General features: G+C 45.1%; 1 protein-coding gene across 9 annotated transcripts in view; it reads right to left on the bottom strand.

Moving 5' to 3' along the window:
• Positions 1-21,636, bottom strand: part of LPP (LIM domain containing preferred translocation partner in lipoma) — a 356,533-nt gene that overhangs the window by 259,924 nt on the left and 74,973 nt on the right. The gene's annotated exons all lie outside the window — the stretch shown is intronic.

Raw genomic sequence — 21,636 nt, 5'->3', positions numbered from 1 at the left:
TAGCCCGATTACAGTCAACTGTACTGGAAACTGCCTCATCCAAGATGACTACGAAGAGCACAGCAATGGTCACGTGTCCCTAGCCCATGTACAGGCTTAGATTCTCACAAGCAATGCAGTTAAAAGCTCCCAGACACCAACAGCTGCCTAAAAAACATGTGGCTATGATGATAAATAGGTTAACGTTTGGGTGAGAGAGACTGGGTACAGGAGACAGACAGCCATGCTCTCACTTGTAGAGTTGTGACTGTGCCATCAAGGACATCAGCTGCTGTAAGAGCAGTCGCTGCACAGACACCACCTCAAGACTCCACCTGCGCTACTTGCTAAGAGCAGCTTTCCCCATGGCACAACTGGACTACGCAAACAGTTTCTATGCAAACAGCAGCAGTGCCAGTTTCTGCCAAGCCCATGCTAATTGCAAGTGATTCCAGTGCAGATGCTCTTAAGTCAGAAAGTATTTAGGTGACGTGTAACCGAGGTCTGACATTTGTCTCACCAGCTCTCCAGTGGTGAATAAGCCCACATTCAGCTAACTCTTTCCTTTCTTCCTCTTCGGAAAAACTTTCACGTAAATTCCAATTTTATGCCAGCAATCTTGCAGAACATTTTCGATCATCGCAACGCCCTCAGCCTGTTGGTGTAATCGAACTGTTAAAGCAACGCAAAGGACATGGCCACCAATATTCCATTAAAGTCAACAGATCCTCCAAGGCTCCTCAGGTGCTACCCTAGAAAGTGTCAATGTCTCTTCATGTATCACATTTATCTGAAAAGCTCAGGGCACCTTAGGGATATTCAATCAGTTTCACAAAGTCTGTGGGAATGAAAAGGACAAGTGGTGAAGGATCATTTCACACAGCCAAGTCCAGCTTGGAAGGACTAAGGAAGCAAACAGACTGAGCTGAGCTGCAAGTTTAGCACATGGCAAATCTCCTCTTGAGCAGGCTCGGTTAGTTAAGCTCTCTTTAATTAAGGTGAGGATACTCACCTGTATTTTACAGATTTCCATGAAATACACTGTTATCTCAGTCTGATTGTTAGTGGGACAGGCAGAAGGCTCCACCAGATCTACAGCGACATCCACCTGGAGCTGCAGGTAACAGAGCAATACAGCTCTGAATACATACAAACCTCCAGCTGGAATCTCAGCATCCATTCTCTCTATTTTCAGAGTACCTGTGATAAAGCTTCCTGAGCAAGTTTGGGCTGGACTAGCCAGCATCCATTTCTAACACGGTAAGAAACATGTGCTAGACTGTGCAGCTCTCCTCTTCTGCAGATGGCAACCAGATCCTTTGAAGAAACCGTGATGCAGCAGCAGAGATCATGAGCTGGTGGCCTCGGCTGTGTTGCAGAAAGTGCCTGTGGAGTAACTGTCTAAAGACGAGTGCAACCAACTCTCTTAAAAACTTTTGTTATGAATAAAGAGAAAATACAGGAACACATTAACAAAGATGATGAGCAATGGGGGACACACACGACACAAAACAACTAAAAAGGCCATCATAAATTCTCTTATTTTCGGACAACATTGCTGGTAACATATGGGTCTGCAGCCTAAACAGACAAGCAATGACATTCAGGCTCATCTTGTGTTCTTAAAACATGCAAGACCAGGATTCTCCCAAGCCAGGCAGTTAAGTCCTTCCTAAAAAGCCATTTGAAAGGTTTCTAAATGCAGTATGAGAAAAATTATCCTGCTCAGTCTACGCCTGCATCTCCCTCTCCTCCCATTAGCACATGGGGAGAAAGTTGGCTTAGAGCAATATGGCATTTGAATTTGAATATGAATCACTCCTCTGGTGAAAAAACAACACAGAAGCCCATTTCACATGAGCTTCATCTGAAGATATAATGAAAACCAACACATCCATTGCTCCTGTTACAAGTAAAGCATGGTGAAAATACTGGCTCAGACAAACAAACAACAGTACTTTCCACCCGAGAGGATCCCAGAGTGCTTTAGAAACTCAGAGAGGCAGGAATCACTTCATCTGCCACTGAAACATGGTCATCTCTGGCTGGGTACTCGGCTCAGCACCACGCCATAGCTCATGATGGAGGAAAGAACATCATCAAGCAGAAATTGTGAAGAGTTTAGGAAGGCATGATCCTTCAGTGGGAACTGGACCACTCTCCTGGAAATTAGAAGCTGGTTTAATTTTGACTGATACGGCATTATGTGGGCTGAGCGCCTGAACACCAGGCGTACACGATGTTGTACTTAAAAGTGACCAGCTGTAAAAAAGGATGGAAATCGAACTTGTGTTATGCTGGTGCTCTCCAGCTTCTGGTTCAAAAGGTTACAGAAAGCGGTGAGAAAGATAGAGGATTAAAATTTCTGAACCTGCCTGGGGATTACAAATTAATTTCTTATCGTCCACAGGACTGAGGGCTCAGGATTTCCTGCCCCTGGTTCAGCTGCTATCTTCACATGGAGTTAAGGGCAAATCCCTTCTCCTCTCCCCAGCTCCCACCCAGCAGGCACAGCGATATCCAGCCGCTATTAGGAACAGTCTGGAAGAAAGCAAAGCATTACTGTTCAACACTGCTACAGAAAACGGGTCCTGCCTATCACCAGCTTTGCCGAAACACTGACAGAAGCGCAATTTTGATCCTCTCTCCTTTGTCCCTCCACTCTTCCCATCCGCCAGCTGTGCCCATGATCCATGCTGTCACCTCACTGGCAATAGCCATGGCCTGTCATTACAGCGTTGGTCAACGGAGGCTCGATCCAAATTCAGGCCCTTCACACACTACTGAAATACCAACAAACAAGAAGTAGAGAAGTCCTTCAAGGAAGGGACTCTGTGCAAGTGATCTGCACACTGCCAGAGCTAAATGTTTACGTCTCCTCCTGGCAGCATCTGGAAGCTTGCAGACTATTTAACTGCATCTCGGAAAAGCTATTTAATCCTACAAACACAGCAGCAATTCACCTTGACTCAAAAGAATGGTTTTCTGAGCTCTGAGGAAAAAATGAAAAATTTTTTTTTTTTTTTTTTTGGCAAATATCTGATAATGCTTTTCTGAAAGGAGCTCACTTAATCTTTTCCCACATTATATTCTACATACAGCTGCCATTCCGAAAACAAAACAAAACAAAACTTGGTGCACAAATGCAAACAAATCAGGGTTTGGCTTGATCTGCCTAAACCAAAAGCCAACTTCCTCTCCTACTGGCTCAGCATCAGAGACCTAAAGCCAGTGAGTTCCTAGCATTTCTGAGAGGCTGACTTTTGGATGGGTTTGTGTGAGTTTATCTTCAGTGCCTTGGGACTGCGTGACAATTCAAGGGAAAATGCCCTTAGAAGGAAAATGGATGGTGATACATCAATCTGGACAACTACTACCAAGCCATTTCTCTGCAGAAGTGACCTCTCTCCAGCCATGCAGTCACGTTCTTGCCAGTTGGAGACTGATCCTCATCTTGGTTTCGACAGAACTAATTAATTTGGTTTTCCTGGGGAAGGGAGAATAATCAACAAATCAATAAACAAGAAAGGAAAGTTACAATGAGCTGAACATGATTTACAGGTAAAGTGAATTGCCAGGGGTTCAGGCAAAAATTCATCACTGATTCATCAAACAAGTCATTGAGATGTCTTAAGAACAAGCTATCAAGAGAAGTCACTCTTCCTCTCCACCTCTTATTATTAGTTACTGCCGAAAGTGACCTTTTCTGAAAATCTCTAGACCATTTTGAAGTGCTGGAGCCTTCAGGATGTGAAAATTCGTTCTCAAAATGAACTAAACTGCTTCAAGAACATTTATTAAAGGTTGCATCCTGTTTCTCTCTCACCATTGGGTATTCAGGATGAACAACCCACTGCAAGAAAACAGCCACTCTGCAGTTCTAGCTGAGAGTCCCAAATTTGGAGACACAGGTGCTCATTAAGTTGTAGAAACCGAGGGAGAGAGAAGGAGCCCAGTGCCACTGGAGCAAGCCAGTAGAGAAAGAACCCGTCCCCCAGCTCTGCCTGCACCCTCAGGGAGAGCTTAGGCAGGGAGCTGGCATCGCCTGCAGCCAGCACGGAGAGCTTGCCCGACTCCAGAATCTGCTCAGCCTGGCAGAAGAGTAGGAGGTGCAATTGCTGGCAGGAGCAGGCAAAGCAGCAAAGCTGGTGGAGATCGTAAATGGAAGAGTGTTGTAAAACATGGAGGTGAGCGCAGACTGACACTCACCTTCACAGTTCCCCCACAGAAAAGCACGCCTCGCTAGACTTCCAAATCGTTGAAACGCATCCAGCCTTTGCTGGATTGATCCAGGAAGCTCATTCGTATGCATGTTTGTTCTCACACGCAAACACGGCAAGGTTTTAACCACACACATTTTTCACAAGTCCCACAGGCCCAAACTTACAGGTTGCTCAGGAAACTTGGTCTTAAATGGGATTGTAAACCAAAAGAAAGAGATTACAGATAAAGGCAAAAGCCGCAAAGAACTACAGAGCAATTTGGGTCGGAAGGGAGCTTTGGAGGAGCCCAACACAGAGGTTCCCTAGAACACCCAGTCTCCAGAGGATCTTTTTCTTAAAACAGGACTTAAAAGATTGCACCGACTGATCTTCCAAAACTGATTAGTCACATGGAAATATGGGTTAGGCTCTCTTCATTTAGTATCATTCCCAAGTGGGAAGTTCTTATAAAAGCTACAATATATTCAGTTCCAGAAGAACAATTAGCTGACATTAGATAAGTAGCTGTAACTCTCAGAATTACATAGCCTTGCTATTTATCAGTATGTGCTGCGCCTTTAAAAGTTTCCAAAAGTGATGGTCTTTTTTTGTGCATGCTGGAATATTCAAGAGCATTTCATATCTATTCTCATATCAAGAAAAGAGCAATTAGATCAATAATGAAACAGGAGTGCTCCCTTTTACTTTCTGTGGTTTGCAAAGAGGTTCGTGTTTCTGTGTGAGCACAGCTCTTGTTTTAGTGATGTGAAAGTGTGTGGTTTGTGCGATACCCAGTTTCTTCTAATATTTGAGTTTCTGTTGTTATCTACCTACAATTTACAGTAAAGCATCTTTTATTCTCACACCTCTCAATCTCAAAATTAGACCAATTTTCCCAACAACAAGATTTTATTACCCTGTGTAGTCCTTTTACAAATACTGGAAAGCTTACCGACAACACAATAATACAGCATGAAATCACAGAAGACGGCATTAGTGTTACCAGGTCTACTTATGCATGTGTCTCTGTATACAGACACATGAAGCAGCAAACACAAGCTTTTCTTTGGGGAAAAGGACCAATTTCATGTTTGGAAAAGCAACTAGAATTCCATTGCAATCCATGACGATGGTCCCAAGGCACCACACACAGCGGGTAAGGATTAGTGAGTGATGTTTGAACCACTGTTTATGCATTGCTATTGTGCTATTCATTGTGATTAGATTATCAGTATTTTCAAAAGTATTCAAAATATTTAGAACTTACAACCACCACCACCTAACCACTGCAGAGCACGGATCTAATTCTGGCAAAGATTTCTCAAGAACCCTCCAAATGGGAAGGATGCTGCAGCTACTGGGGATGGGTAATCTGCTGGCTCCAGCATCAAACCAAACCGTGCCATTTATAGCATTTTGACCCCCTCCACAACAGACAAGAGCACTGGTATTTTAGCCAGACATTTTGTTTTCCAGATAGCTGTTTCTGGCCACGTGCTCTGCTCCAGAATCTCTGACTGTGTTGTCCCTGTGGCTCTCAGAGGAATGCATCCTTGTCAAATATACTGAAGGTCCCAGAGGCAGAATTCACCTGACGCTTCAACACAAACATCAATCCAACAACAAAAATTTCAAAACCACCAGAATACTAAGTACTTCTGAAGAACAAAAGTAAATCACCAACACTAAGTTTTCCAACACCGTGGTGAGTCATCTGGTCAGCTCTGGAGCCTGAATCTACTAAGTGCACACGCTAAGGACTCTCCACTTCTCGGTGATTCCCCTGTTCTGCATCTCTCTCAACCAGCCTCATAGTGTGCACACGAATAGTCTTAATGGTCATCAAAATGTCGTGCCCAATCTGGCATTAATTTAACAGCGACAGCACAACACTGCCATAACTTAGTCATCCAGCCGCTTCGACTAAGATTAATTCAGGCAAGCCAGGACACAAATGTTCAAACTCCTCGATGCATCTTGCACCCACCCAGGGAGGACTTGGCTTTCAGCCAATCTGCATAAACCCTGGTGGGATTAGCCAGTGTTTGAGAGGCTCTTTTATGGGATAAGTAAGGAGGTCAAGGTCCCTAAAAAGGGACATGACGGGTGCATATAATCCCCCACAAGGCACACCCCTCCACCCTTTACAGCCAGCAACAGGGGTGACTAAGGGCACACAAGAAAAAACCATTATAATCAAGGCCACGGGAATGGAAGCGGCAAATGTACCCTCTCATGTTAACATGAAGTGAATTGATCTGATTTTATCATCAAACATGCCAAAAAGGACATGTTTGTAAGAGATGCACAAGGAGGACCATGAAAATATTGCTTCCTGGGTTCTAGCTGGAGCAGAACTGCTGAAACCTTCTAGCTGTGCCCCTTGGGATTCCCTGTAGATAGATAGCCCAAATGCTATCAGGACATGGCAGTAGCTAATTCTGGACTAACACAAGGCAACAATTCTAAAACAACCTTCTCAACCATTTGGGCTCAGTAAAACTACCATGACAATGCACTCTGCTATAAAAGCACCTCCGTTCGGTGGTGGCTCTGTGAGCAGCCATAGGTCAGAAAGTGCTGTTTGACCAAATGTTTAAGTTAAGGATGGGTGCTAAACCAAAAACATTCTTCTAAATCAATGTAGATCACAGTGGCCATGGAGCTCAAGGATGCCAAATTTCAATGGCATTTGGTTTTCCCACTGCTCTCTCCACACAGGAGACCTGACCAAGCCTCTCCAGGTCCAGGCATTTCTCAAAGTCTGATGACATTGCGGGATCTTCCTTTGGAATATAGGCAAAGACAGACTTGACAGAGCAAACAGATTACAGGAACAGCTTTGTTTATTTTAAAATGAACTACTTACACACCTTAGGAGAGCCATCAGCTGGCTGATCCCACACCAGAAAGAAGCTCACACTGCTGCTGCAGCTTAACCCAGTGCTGGGAATGGCTCCAAACATTTCTCTGGAAACTAGGGTGATAATAAAACCTCTGCTGAAGTCATATGGCTCTCAGGCAGCTAAAGATGGGCTATCAGGAACTGGGACCCCTCTCAAACCAACCACAAGGTCCCCGCCAACAGAGATTCCCATCAGCAACACAGCACCAGCTGTTGCCTTCATCTGGGCACTTGGCCACTAGAAAACACTGGAAAAGCCTCTTCTGTTTTCCTCCTCCCTCGGACAAGTTCACTAACCATCACCACTGGCCACCAACTGCCTTCCCTCACCAATATCCTGAGCAGGATTTGGAGCAATGCAGATGAGATGGGAAGTTTTCTCCCCATCCTCCCGACCAGCTTGCACATCCTCTCCCCCATCCCAACATTAACAGAGTCTGTCATCAGCTCCAAGTGACCTTGGCACAAACAATAATTCTTGCCTCTCTAAGCAAGAATTTGGAAAGCCAGCTTTTACTGGACAGATATGTCTGGCTGAGAGTTGTGATCACATGCAATGCACGGTACAACGTGTGACCTGAAGAAATATTACCATCAGCTAACAACAGCACAAATTTCTTTCTTCCCTGTCCTTCATTAGCCTCAGAAGCTGGCCTTGCCAGCAGCAGTAATGCAGGCTGAGACAACAAAGCACATTAATGATGGGCACCGTCATGTTCTGTATTAATTACTGTAGCCAGTAGTAAACTGTTGGTTATAAATTATATTTTGATAAACTGCCCTTTCTTTGACAAGCCACCTCCAATGTTTAATGTTGCACTTAATCCTCAGATAATACCCCAGGAGTCCTCACTATGCCCAGCAACAAATCAAAGCAATCTTCAAAAAGCTGGCGCAGGTTCCCTTTTCCTACGCACCCCGACCTGAAACTATCCCATTGCATCAACTTCGTCAGCTCCAAAAGTTGAGTTGCCAAAACCAGCAGCACGTTCAATTACTGCGGGTCCTACAGAGGTGTCCCAGCACTTCTCGGGGCGGGGGGGGGGGGGGGGGGGGGGGGGGGGGGGAGCATGGCAAAAGCCAGTGTGAAGCATGTTTATGTAGGTGAGCACGCTTCTATACATGTGTAACGGTTTTCCAGAAAAGCTGCTATACTGCAATGTTCTGCAAGGTAAAAAAGCAGGGTAGTAATACCCAGAATATCTCAATATTCCAAAGAGAGGAGGATTTCTTCTACCCAGGACTGAAATAGTCAACTAAAATCTTTATGAAAAACATCATATTCTTAGTTTTGTTTCTTTTTAATTCAGTGACATTTAGCTAGCAGAACAGCTGTTACCAAAGGTCTAGGAGAGGTGGAATCCCATTTTCTACATAAAGAAAAATGTTTTGGAGGAAACTGCAATTTGACAAAAATACCTGTTTAGCAAAGTACATTTTAAAAAGTAGAAAAATACAGTTTGTTTTTCCTAAGGAAGCAAAAGATCCACCGCAGCTCATGAAAAGGATCCCAAGTCCTAGGAACAAAGTATAAAATTATTTTGGAACACAAATCCAGAAAAATGAGGAGGCACGTGCCCTTTAAGCAGCAGCCTGGGGAGAGACCCTCCTCTACCTCAGCCAGATGCACCCATCACCTCCCACCACCATCAAAACACATGAAAAAACTAGCCACAGTCTTCCCAAGGAGGGGATCCAGCTCTCATCGGTGACAACCAGGAGCTTGCAGCTGGCTTCAGACAGAGCCGAGTCAAGTCTGGCACAGTCAACACTATTTTATTCTGAAGGGACACCTCACCACACTGAGCAATGACAAAATGTTGCAAGTGGGGCTTAAAGTGCAAAAAACCCAAAAGCTCAGGAAGAGGATCAGCAGCAGCAACCAAGAATCCTGTTCTCTCTTCCACAGAAGGGTGCGAAGCTCTGAAGCCTCACTGCAAGTTGCAAATAAAAACTGCTTACAGCAGTCCAGGGTGCAGTCTTGTTCTTCCATCACTGGTGGCAGATGGTGCGTGCTATTATTAAATCTTGATTTCCAGCTTATAACAGTAATTGTATGTAAACTTCTGCCCTTGGACGACAACTCACTATCTTTATTTTGGGAAAAAGCAGAAGTCTTGCAGTTAAATAACTTTCCTATTTTAACAATTAAAAAAAAAAAAAAAGTCATAACATACTTCTCCTAATTGGAAACACACAGAAAATAGGATATGGCCGTATTAGTTAAAGGTCAATGCACATTTACCCACCTCTTTTGAAACTGACAGTATTCTCGTGACAGCCATAAAAGCTGCTTTGAATTTTAGTTCCCTAGAAAGTAAATATAAGGAATCCCAATGCCATAACCACAAGTGCCACAACTCTTAACACTGATGTCATATGCAGCTTAATGTGTGCTGCAGAAGTCAGGATGTTAAAGCTTCACAATCATCTCATCTATGGTATACAGGAAGAAAACAGTTATCATTCCCCAGCCCATGGCCCCAGGCATGTACCACAACGCCTTCATTCGATGCAGCATTAACAGCAGGACGCGTTTTATTCCCAAGTATTTAGCATGGGGCACTGTGGGACTGGTGGGACCATTTACAGGGTCTGTTGCAGCCAAGTATCTCATGCTACTGTACGTTTTATTTTGGTTTCCAACTGTTCCTTCCAATTCCAACTACCAAACAAATGTTCCGTCTTTTTTTTTTTTTTTTTTTTAGGAACCAATTTATATTCACTTGTGACAATTTGTTTCCGTATCAATTAGCCAGGGCAAAGGGATTCCCTTTCAGACCCTTTTCTGGTACGTTAGACGTAAGGGGGACAGTATAATTAACAGATGTCAAGCACAGTCTCCTTGACGCATTGATTTCTTCCTGCTTAGGAAACACTTGGGAAGAACATGATCACCCCCGGCTGTCAGGGGTCCTCATGAAATCCATAGGCCTAGATTTACAGAAACTGCTCATCATTTTGGATGCTGAGAAGGGGGAACGCGGAGCCTGGTTTTGTAAAGCAGAGGGAATCTCTTACTAACTGTAACCCCAGAACATACTTCAAAGGGAGCTCAGAGCAACGCAGGAGTTGGACAGCCGAAAGACTTCCAGAGCAAGAGGCAAGTAGGAAAAACCCTTTCGGTCCCAAGCTGCACCGCGGGAGATGTGAACACTCGCCCTGACCTCACAGCATCTGCATCTCTGAGGCACCCAGACCAGGGATCACTGCGGCCAAGCCAACCGGCTCCCCACTGTCACACCATATGACAGTCGTCAGCACCTTTTTACTGCAATTTGGATTTCACCAAGCCATCTATATATAAAGTTGAACTTCCAGGAACAACATTTTATGCTATACACCTCGAGTCTTTTCTTTTAAGGCTTAATTTTTTCATCTCTTGCATAAAGTCCTCAAAAAAACCCCACCTCAAGATACTTATTTTCATCACCCTCTAGTTCTGCCCAGGTGTACACAGCTAACAAACCACGCAAGACCAGTATCTTTGCAAAGCTTATTAAAATATCCTCATTCTGCAAATACTAAACCTCCCAACACACACCACACAAATGAAAAGCACAGAAAGAAGACAGTCTGCAAGCAGTGCGGCAATCTTGCTGAATATTATGCTTAGCTTTGCACAAGCAATAGAGCATTTTTCACTGTGCACAAAGGCTCAAACCAAAAAATGGCTGTCCAGAGCTGCTCACTCCTACCCACCCATCCCACAAGGCACAGGAGACCAATCCTAGTTTTAAAGAAAAATCGTCCTCCTCCAATTTGCTGAGTCTCTCTGGAGAGATAATGGCACTTTGGCCAGGCAGCACGTTTTAACAGGAGGTGACAGAGGAAGAAAGGAGCTGCCAGTGCCATGCAGCCAGCGTGCCACAGACCTGGTATTTCAAACCAACATAAATGGCAAATCATTACATCTCTCTCTTAAGAAGCCTGAAACACACCTCTTCAGTGTCTACCTTAAATATATTGCCCTGTGTAGGCATCTAGACAATCCAGCAATCTCACCTATGACACAGAGAGATGTATGGTGGAGAGGAGAAGGATGTAAAGACTGGTCCGAAACAATACCATAGGCATGTGGTCCTGCACCACCACCCACCACGGTACACTTCTACTGGCAGCTCAGCTTCTGCAGCCTGCAACTGCTGAATGGCTTTTCCACTGCAAACCTTTCTGCGATGATAATATACTACAGCAGGAAAATCACTAGAGGAGGACACCCAGTAGCTTCCAGCCAGAACACAACACGCCCTCAGCAAGACCTTTGATTTTCACAGGCACACACTGAAGTTGTTCTTCACAACAAAGAGCAGCCTGTCTGTTGCATAACTAACCTTAGGCTGCGTTAGATAAGTCGTGCCTTCTCACAGATCAACTGACCTTAAATAATGTCCCCAGTGTATTCAGAGCCAATAGGTTTCTCTTTTAGAGCTCAACTGACAGGTCTTCTCCTTCCAGCTATTTCTTCAGAAAGGCACACAAAGAAGGTTTCAAGAGAAATCCCATGATTACTGTTCCAAGAGCAGCTTTCCAGGCCAAAAATGAAGCACAAGATCTTAGCTCCAGAGTCGCATCTCCCTTTGATGGCTTCTTCAGCACTCTACTGCAACAGAGTAAGCAAGAGCCTTTTGCAGGACGAGATGGGGACTGGAGCAGATGATAACTGGAAGACGCAGTGTACCTCGGGAAAGATTGCTGCAGTTCTGCTACTGAGTCAAGCCAGAAGGAAAACAGCCAGCCATGCCCATAAAGCACTGCTTTGTATTCTGGATAAGGCAAAACAAAGGTCTGGTGATGAGGAGCTCCCACATGACATGCAAGGGTCAGTAGCAAAGGCAAATTCCACCATGGCATTTCCGTTCTGTTGCCCAACGCATTACTAAGAGTGGATACAGCAGGATCTTTCATTGCTTATCCAAAAAAATGCCATTTAACGTAGCTCAGCAGCATCCCCCCACTGCCACGTTCCACTCCAGAGGTAGGATAGCAACCCTTGCACAGAGCTGAAGCCACAGGGTGCTGTGCAATGAGCAGATGAGCTCTTCTTACACCGTTTCTCCAACCCCCATCCTGGGTGTGAGGTGATGCAGGAGCTCTGCAGTGCCTGAGAGGTAGAAATGCTCAGGAAGAGAAAGACACGGTGTGAAAGCAAGCAAGTCTCTGCACCACTCCTTGCAGGTCATTTTGTTGTCCATGCAGATGTCTGTGCATTCCCCACTGGTGGGAGCAACGTTTCAGAAGTGAAATACTCTGCAAAGCAGGGCTCTATCCCTTCGGGGGTGCAAGTACCAAAGCAACATCCCAGTAAACCCACAGCAGAGGCACTAAAAGCCTGGATATTTTCTGACACCAGCTTAGCTGTCATACAGGCTCCGCTTAAGCACTGATTTTCCTGCTTAAAAATCAGGGCCAACAGGGCTTCCTTTCATGCTACATGTTGCTCCACTCATCCAGCTGCTGCTTGGTGAGAGTTCTGATACAAGGGCAGATATAACACACACATCTAGCAACTCCCTGACCTCTTCTGATTGAGCACATTAGGGCAGGAGCCCTGCCTCACCTCTTGCAACTGACCAAACCGAGCTTCACTGATAAGGCTCTACCCTGCAAAAGCTCCACGTTATTTCATGTACAAGCCACGCTGCTGTCACTGCAGGAACCCAGACTCGCAAGGGTTGTCCATGCCGCAGGAGGTATGCAGCCACTGAGGAGCCTTCTGGTAAAACAAGCCTTGATCATGAAGCAAAGGGCTTGCAGAGCCGAATTACTGGAATCTATTACTCCCATATTAGTCAGCATATATGAATACATCCTCTTGCTTCATTAAATTTTAATTGGAGTACATGTGAATAGGTCTTGCTGGTTACTTAATCAAAGGGAGTCTGAGTACAAGGTGTTCACATGAAAAGCTAGAAAGCAACATCCTTTCTAGCTTTTCTTTTGGATTTTTTTAAGCATCCATTGTTGCATTTCTTCAGGTCAGTTGACATTCGGGGCTGCTGCAAAGAACCATGAAAAGCAGCCACAAAGCACAAATAAAGCCCTTTGGAGGGAAACTGGACACAGATCGTTAACCCTGTGTTCCCCGTTATTATCCAGACGAAAAATTAAATGCAAAATCCCAGAGCAGCTGTTGCATTAGCTAGCTGACTGGTAGTGCTAAACCCAACGATTCCTTTGCTGCTGTGTGTCACGCATGTTTGGGCTGGACTGTCTGGAGTTTCATTACTTTAAGTGTCCTTAGGTACTCTGAAACCGCAGCAGATTTGAACCTATAAAAAAATCCTACTTGTAAACTTTGGGATTTCCTCAGTAATCGCCTTCTCTTGTACTGCAACACATATGCTTATTTTTTCACGCATGCTTTTCTTGAGCTTATAGAAACTCTGCACGTACATTCTTGTCTCCTTAGAACATGACAACCATCTCCAGAACTTCTTCCAGAACTAAAACCATGAGCTGTATGACCAGATTCTCAAAGTCCATAAATTCCACATAGCACAGCTTGAATTGACCCACAGCACTTTACACCAGCTGCAAATCTACCAGTAAAGAAACTCCAGCCTGCAAGAGCCACAGCCGGGGACTGGAGCTCTGTGCCTGACTCCGTAAGAAACAAAAACCTGCGATGTTGTTCTGCACAGCACTGTTTGCTAAGTGAATCAACGGGGGGGGGGGGGGGGGGGAAAGAAAGAAAAAAGAAAAAGAAACTGCAGCAATTTAAAACCACAACAAAGAATTTACTGGACTGCTCCTGCACACTTGCTCAGAAATGTATATATTCTGTACAGTGATATGTTCTGACAGCCTGAGACTCTGACACGCTTTCTATGGCAATGTCCTAATATTAGAAAAATTTGGTCATAAGCTAAAAATGTTACAGAAATAGCATAGGATCATAAGTTACCAGCTGAGTCAGAACTCTTATCTGCTACTTGACTTTTTTACTATTTTACACTTTAAAAAAAAATAATCAAGCACATCACAGTGGTTTCTTTTAAACAGTTTGCTTCTGCCATCACTATGAAGAAGAATGAGCCTTTGTAGGGGGGGAGGAAGTCACTCAAAACAGGACAAACCAATCTGCAAGGAACCGAAGGACACAGAACCCCTCATACACCACAGCCATGTACGTAGCAAGCCCTTCACTAACAACACAGCCCCTCTGCACACAAAATGCGGCAGGCAGGAGGCTGCCTCTGGCTCACGCATGGATGGGGAGTCCTCTGTCAGAAGCCCAGAATCACAGAATGGCGGGGTTGGAACGGACCTCCGAAGATCACCTAGTCGAACTCCCTGTTAAAGCAAGTTGCACCAAGGATGATGATGGGAATGTACCTGGTAGCACAGTGGCACAAATCCCAGGAATCTTAGGTGTGCAATGCAGTCTTCAGCATAAAAGCATTTTATTTGTACTCTGTACTTGTAAATCATTGGTAAATAATTAACAGACAGCATAAGCATGTAACAGAATTGAGTCACAGGTGTTAGCAAAGGAAAACTGCTATAAATGGCTATGTCACAGTAATAAGCCGCCTGTTCACCTGTTGGGTGCTGTAGAAATTAATTAAACGATTTAGTGTTCATAAATTAACCCCTGACACCCAGAACCTTACTAGAAAGCACAGCTGTATTCCTTCTCTGTCATTTATGACCATAACTTTTCCTCCTTTCACGGCTTGGGCAGCCTTCAAGGGAAGAAACCATGAGTTGCCCCAGGCTGCTGCTTGCTGGGGAGAGCCCCGGGGCCACACACAGGCCATTCATCCATCCAGCAGAGGGAAGGGGACGCGAGAGCGAGCAGCCTTGCCCCAGCACCCTGCTGGGAGCTGCCGGACTTGCTGGCTGCAGCAGCAGGAAAGGATTTCCCAAGTATGAACACACAAACATAGCAAAGGAGAATTCCACCTTGTTCCGCATTTCCTCTTCAATTTCTCCCTCCTTTCTGCTGCTCCTCACGTCCTACAGGTGGTTTCTGCAAACATAGCCCAGGAGATACTTTTTTTTCCTACGTGTAGCAAGAAGGCAGAGGAGCAGAAATCCTCCTGCCAGGCACCACATTGCAAGGAACCCAGCTCTGCAATCAGAGCTCTCCATGCTCCTTCAAACACTGGAGACATCCAACATCACAACATTTCAGCCACAAACACGCAGCTGCTTGAAGGCAACAGGCAGAAGCCTGCTAAAACAACGAGGAAAGGGGAAAGGATGAGTCGTCAGAGAAAAGCAGATGACTAAAAAGTTATTCAATCCAAAGCAGCACACCAAGGAAAGTAAATTGTCAGTGTCTTGCAATTGTTTGCTGTGTGTCCCTCAGAAAACACACAGATCCTGGTTTGTCTGCACCTCTGCCTGGAAACAAAACCCAAAAAAGGCCCTTTCTGACAACGACTTTAAAATGTTTAAGCTCATTTCAACATGTTTGTTTTGGGTTCGAATACAGTAATATAAAAGCAATGGATTCTTCATTTTTTCTTGATTTTTTTTTTTTTCAAAGTACAGCTCCCATAAGCTTAAAAGTAAATGGGAGTGTTTTGCTTCCTGGGGTATGTAACTGGAACATTTTTCTAGCACCTAATAAAACATTGTTTGCTTGATACTAACCATTAAAATATGTGTTTCAAGTCATGTAATGTTCCCTGTGAAATCTGCCTTTTTGCTCCATGAAAAAAAGGGCACCGAAAGGAATCCTGCAGCCATAAGGATCTCACTTATTTCATGGAAGTATCATTTTAAAAGCCTCACAACATGATCAAAGCACTGTTGAGAACAGATGTTCCAGGCTTTACAAATTCCAGCATAAGTATTTTTATGACATTTATCACTGCTAAATTCTTTCAGCCCATTTTTTTCCCTGCAAGAAGCATGCGGGCACTTTTCTCCTCAAGGAGGATGTGTCCATGCATGGCCCTGGCTCCAGCCACCGACCTTCTCCCATCATCCCTCCCTGTCCATCATGAAGGAGAGCCATGTGGTTTCCCCAGCAGCTATGGTGGCGGCCGGCCTCAAGCAGCACCAGCCCTGCAGAGCTGGGCATGGTGTTCCCCGCTTCACAAGGGGAATCAGACGTAGGACCCGTGTCACTGCAGTGCCCTGGCTGTCGGCTGACCATTCATACAGACCCTATCCCAGAAACCTGATTGCTCCACTATCTTGACACCAGAATACAGCCTCCAAAGCCCTCCATAAGGTTCCTTCTTGTTGACCAAGGCATGCACCATCACCATCCCTCAAGAACAGGCCAGACCACCAATGCCATGGCAAGCCCTGAGCAACCTCACCGAAGCTTGAAGCTAACCCTGGCTTTGAGCCAGGGGCTAACAGAAGACACCTGCCAAGTCCTTTCTACCTGAACCGTTGGAGGACTATAGTTCTCCACGTCAGAGATCATAGGTAGGAGCCACTTGGAAATACCCTCAAACACATCAACAACCCAAGAAAGCACCTTCCCTGGTCCCCCAGCTCCTCCTGTGGATGTGAGAACCCTCTGCCTGTGTACAGGCTCTAGAAGGGTGCTTCCCTGGCTGCAGCAGAGAACTGTCACTGCTAGCTAGCTACAAGGCTAGATGCAAGCAGGAGATGCTCAGGTAGCGAACACATCGGATGCTACTAAAGCAAGACAAGCAGAGCCAGAAGGAGCGATCACAGGGACCTGCAGGACTGTGCAGGAACCTGCTGGTTCTTGGGAGAGCAGCAACAAGTCCCCGTGAGGTGACGACAGAGGCAGGGAGCCCGTATTTCAACTGCAATTTAAATCACAGCCAAATTTCCACTGAGTGCAAAGCTCCCAGGAGTTTTAGCTCTGCAGTTGGTTTGTGTATTCCTCTTCCCAGGAGCATCACCAAGCTCTCTGGTTGACAGAAAGTCTAAACACTGTGCAGTACTAGGCAGTTTCATGAGAGTGAGCTGTGTACCAATGCAAGACTCGTGACTACCCAAGAATCTGAAACACACAATTTATCTCTGAAGAACACCCTGGGGTTTTTTTACCCACACACCCCACCACTGCCCTCCCCCAAAAAAGAAGGATCTGAAACAACCAGCTCTTTTCAAATTTCACATATTCGCAGAAGAGGGTGTTTGTGAAGAGGACCCCACAAGCACATCACTTCTCTATTATCTGCCCAGTTTAGTTTCACCTGTTTCCATGTACTCCCTTCCCAATTCCTACAACCTGCTTGCACATCCTGTTTCACTATGAACACAAGCTTCTGCCCCAGGGCAGTGCTGCCTTCACTTCTCCTCACGGGGTGAGCTTAGATGACAGTCAAAATGGGAGCAAAAACCCAAATCAAAACAGGTTTACCTCTCTGGCTTGTCCAGACTGTAAGCCTGACCAAGGCATTGCCAGGGCTGTGGCAGCTCTTGACCATGGGCATTGGGTACCACCAAAATGGCAAGGAATGACAGGTCCACTGGGAGTCATCTGTCAAGAAGATGGGAGAGTGACCTCTGAAAAAGCAGCACCAGGCAGAGGAGGTCTCCCAGAACACGGAAGGACGAAGAAAACATAAGAGGAGAGAGACCCCAAGTTCCAGTGATGGGGAGAATAGGGATGCTGGAGGGGAGGAACAACAAGGACACCTGAGGATAACAATCTGAAGAACTCAAGCAGAAGCTGTAGGGTGTTGGAGGAGCAAACTCAAACAGAGCAGGGGTCTGAAAAAAAGCTTTCACCAGCAAAGGGATCACAAGCAATCACAGCAACAGTGTTCCTCTCTCCAAACGCTTGTGCTTTTCCTGATGGACCTCTTAGTCTGAGGACTTCTTGTGTTGTTTAAAACTCATTTACCTCTTCCTTTATGAGGTACAACTTTGTATTTTAAATGCACACAGAAAATCTGCCCTCAAAATACCTTTTGCTGAAAAGTAAAATACACACATGAAATCTTGCCATGCTGGCAAAAGGGGACCTTCTGTGTGTACATGCAAACATGCACGTATGTGCCCAAACAGGTGCATGTGCACAAACACGCATACATACACATCTATGCTACAGCTCTTCTGGAAGAGGACTGCTCCCCTAAGTGTCCTCAAAGGGAAAACAGAAACAGGGGGAGCATGCAGCACCGTCACACAGCCACGCCACGCTCCTCCGCTCCAACCTCAGAGACAACCAGCACCAACACCAAAGTCCCATCTTCCTACGGGTCCCATCTGGCCCCTCCCCCCATCTGCAGGCCCACTGTCCCTGCAGCACACAGCTGAGTCATCTCCTGGGCTGCAGCCACTGCTGGGGCACCAGGCTGGGCCACCCCGGCCCTTAACCTGCTCTGATGACAGTGCCGTCGGTTACGGAGGGGGAGGATGGTGCCTTCAGAGCCTGGGGTGCAACAAGGGAATTTTAGAAGAGCACTCAAGATGGCATCAAGATTTATTGAAATGGTTCTACTGAGTCATTACCATCACAACCCTGCTCCAGACCTGAGTTTGTTTCATTATCTTGTCTTCCCACTCCAAGTGACTTTCCTGAGTAATTTTAAGAAACAGAAGGCGGCTGTGACCAGTTTTCAGGCCTTCTGATTTAGTCATTAAAAAAGAAAAAAAATCCTACAACATTTCCTTCTTGTTTTTCTAAATAAAAAATAATGTATAGCCCTAACTTGATAATAAACATGCTCAAAAGCTGTCCTTAAGTAAAAGCTTTTGATAACAAATTGCCTGTGCTAACTGCTATTTTACTGTTGAATTTTTTATTGTTGCTTAAGCACTGCAATTATGCTAATAAGCCAGAGAGGATGGTACACTAAAGCATTGAATGTGACAGATATAATACTCAATAAAATGTTAATCTTACCTGAAAATTGGAATCAAACAGCCTTATTAGTATTTATGGATATGGCATCTCCAACATGTTTCTTAAGAGGAATATATATATGCAATAGATATTTCCAAATATACCCTGCTATTTCTCATGCCTCCATATGATTTAATTCAAGGTGGCTATTACCCCTGCTGCTAATTGCCAGTCCCTTTTAGAATAAGAAAAAAGAATGTTGGTGCCTGGGCCATGCAAAACTCCCTCATATTGGAGGGCTTTTCCCCTTGGTACCTTCCAGGTTGGCAGCTATCCATGGGGACGGGGACACTTCTCCCCAGCTCACAGCAGGGCCACCGGGCTTGTTAGGGTGCAGCAGCACACAACAAAGGCACTTCTCTGCCACCTTCAGTCACCTGGTTTTCCCATATCTTTGCTTGTATGTGCAAGGCAGGTAAATCCAGCAAAGGGTTAAGTCATTTACAGGCACTGGAGAAATGGCTTTTGGATTTTAAGATGGGAGTAAATGCTAATTTATTTATTTTATTTTGAAAGTTCTCAGACAATGCTGACAATGAACCAGACCCATCTGTTTTGCTGCAAATTACAGCATTGCAGAGTTGGACCCAGAGCCACTGGGCTGTCACAGGGGATCTGTCACTGAGGTGCCGCGTGACTTTCCACAAGTCACATTGCATTTTGCACTGTTATTTCACCACCCAGTCCCAGACTGCTTTCTCAATTGATGGCATAATTTTTTCAGGGAATGAGCTGCCTTTCACTACATGTAGCTTTTTGGGTGGTTTTTTTTTGCCAAACCTATGGGTCTCAGATGCAACCTTGGCGCTCTACTGCCATGCACTTTCCTATGGGTAAAGCAAGTAAGTTGTCTTTAACACCTTCACCTTCTCATCTATGAAAGGAGGAAAAAATAGCCTCTGAAGAGCCACATGCTTCTGACAAACTATATTTACATCCATGACCAGGCTCTATACAGAGACCATTTCTATACAACGAACAGGTGTGATTTTCCAGTGCTGCAGGTTAATGCTTAAATAGCAGCTGCTGGCTCCCAGCTTCACTCCTCATGCTGCTCTCACCCACAGAAGTCAATTCTGCTGACACAACAGCAGAAACATCGATAATCAGCATTATACTCTCTGACAGGCAAGCAAGATTCTTGCCACTAGACGCTGCAAGCCTCCTCGGTGGCAAGCATTAGGTGGGAGACATCTAGGAACTGTTTTGATGAACAGTCACATTGGGAAAACCCAACCAGCTGCCCACCAAAATCTGAGATTCCCAAAGTACTTAAAGATCACAACGAGCAACCCACAGGGCACTGCTCACCGGGATGTGTTAGGACTTTCTTAAGCAACACTTGCAATGCATGGTGGCTTGCACTCAGAGCGTAATGATGGAAACAGGTCTGCTTTGCAGGACACAGAGGTTAGAGCAGCTCTACAAAACCTCATTTGCAGGTGCAAGCAAGGAGTGCAGCATGGGGGGGGGGGGGGGAATTTTCAGTTGCAACACCAAAGAGAACTACTAGTTGACTGAGATCACACCTCAGAGCTGGGAGATGCACCCAGGGCTCCCTGCCCCAAGTCATCCCAGCACAAGGTACCAGACACCAAATCCTCAGGCGCAGCCAGCAAGTTCACCAGGCACACAGCTGCAGGGTGCTGCAGGACTCTAAGGCAATCGCCCCCATAAAGGTGGCAGAACTCATCTCTGCCATGTTAAGTGAGTTTTGTCATTATTTTCAACCCTGCAGGGAAATCTAAATTGAACTTTAACACATTGTTTTCTCTTGCTAAGCAGCAACACTTGAATGTTAACCCCGGTCCTGACAGGCACATTTATGGAGTATTCTTTGCAAGTAATCTTACCCTGACCAGTCCAAAAGGTCAGAATCATAAAAAAAACCAACAACAACAACAATAAAAAGGCTGGAAAACCATCACTGCATTGGCACAACCCCTCACCTTATTAACTGTCCTTGCAACAAGGTGAACTGCAAGGTCTTGAATTTATTTGATTGATTGAGATCAAAAGATCAGGGGGCACACAGTAAATTGTATCTTTCCATGAACGCATTTTGCTTTCAAGATTTGAGCAGATAGTTGCAGGAATTGAAAAGCTCAAGAGGAAAAAGGAAAAAAAAAAAAAAAGAAAACCACAAAAAACATGTACAAAGGTGACTTCAGAAAGGCACCCCCTTTATTTGTCTCTTGACACCATCTGCATTTCTTAGAGCTATTTGAAAGTTTCTTCCACATTCCCAGACCCCTGGGACACACCAGCTTATCTCTGCTAAGCAGAAGGTGATAACAAACAGTAAGACACTCATATAACTCCAGGGGAGACATCAGTATTTGCTGACATTAAGGATGAAAGGTAAATATTAGAGAAACCAAATAAATCCCAAACAAAGTCCAACAGGAGGTTGAAGAATTTCCCACCAAATTTCAGGTGTCCTATGAGAAAGGACAGGTATCTCACTGTCCTTAATCGGACCAAGGAAGATGAAGCACCTGAGCCCCTCATGATGATGGCTCAGAGGCTGCCCGAGCCCAGGCTAGGTTTGTCAACTGCAGCTCCCAGGGGAACAAGGTAAAAGCAAGGGAACTAAATGAGCAGCCATCTTCAGGACATAATTTTGAGACTCAGATGGTGAGCCAGCATCTTTAAACACAGCCTGCTGTGTTTGCTGTCAAGACAGGACAAAGAAACATAATGGAGAACAGGAACAGAAGAACAAGAAAAGAAAAATGAAACTCCTCTCCGTT

The sequence above is a fragment of the Falco biarmicus genome, chromosome 13, assembly GCF_023638135.1.
Source record: "Falco biarmicus isolate bFalBia1 chromosome 13, bFalBia1.pri, whole genome shotgun sequence".
Taxonomy (NCBI): Eukaryota; Metazoa; Chordata; class Aves; order Falconiformes; family Falconidae; genus Falco; species Falco biarmicus.
The sequence above is the reverse complement of the archived record's forward strand: the minus strand, read 5'-3'. Positions and strand labels throughout refer to the sequence as shown.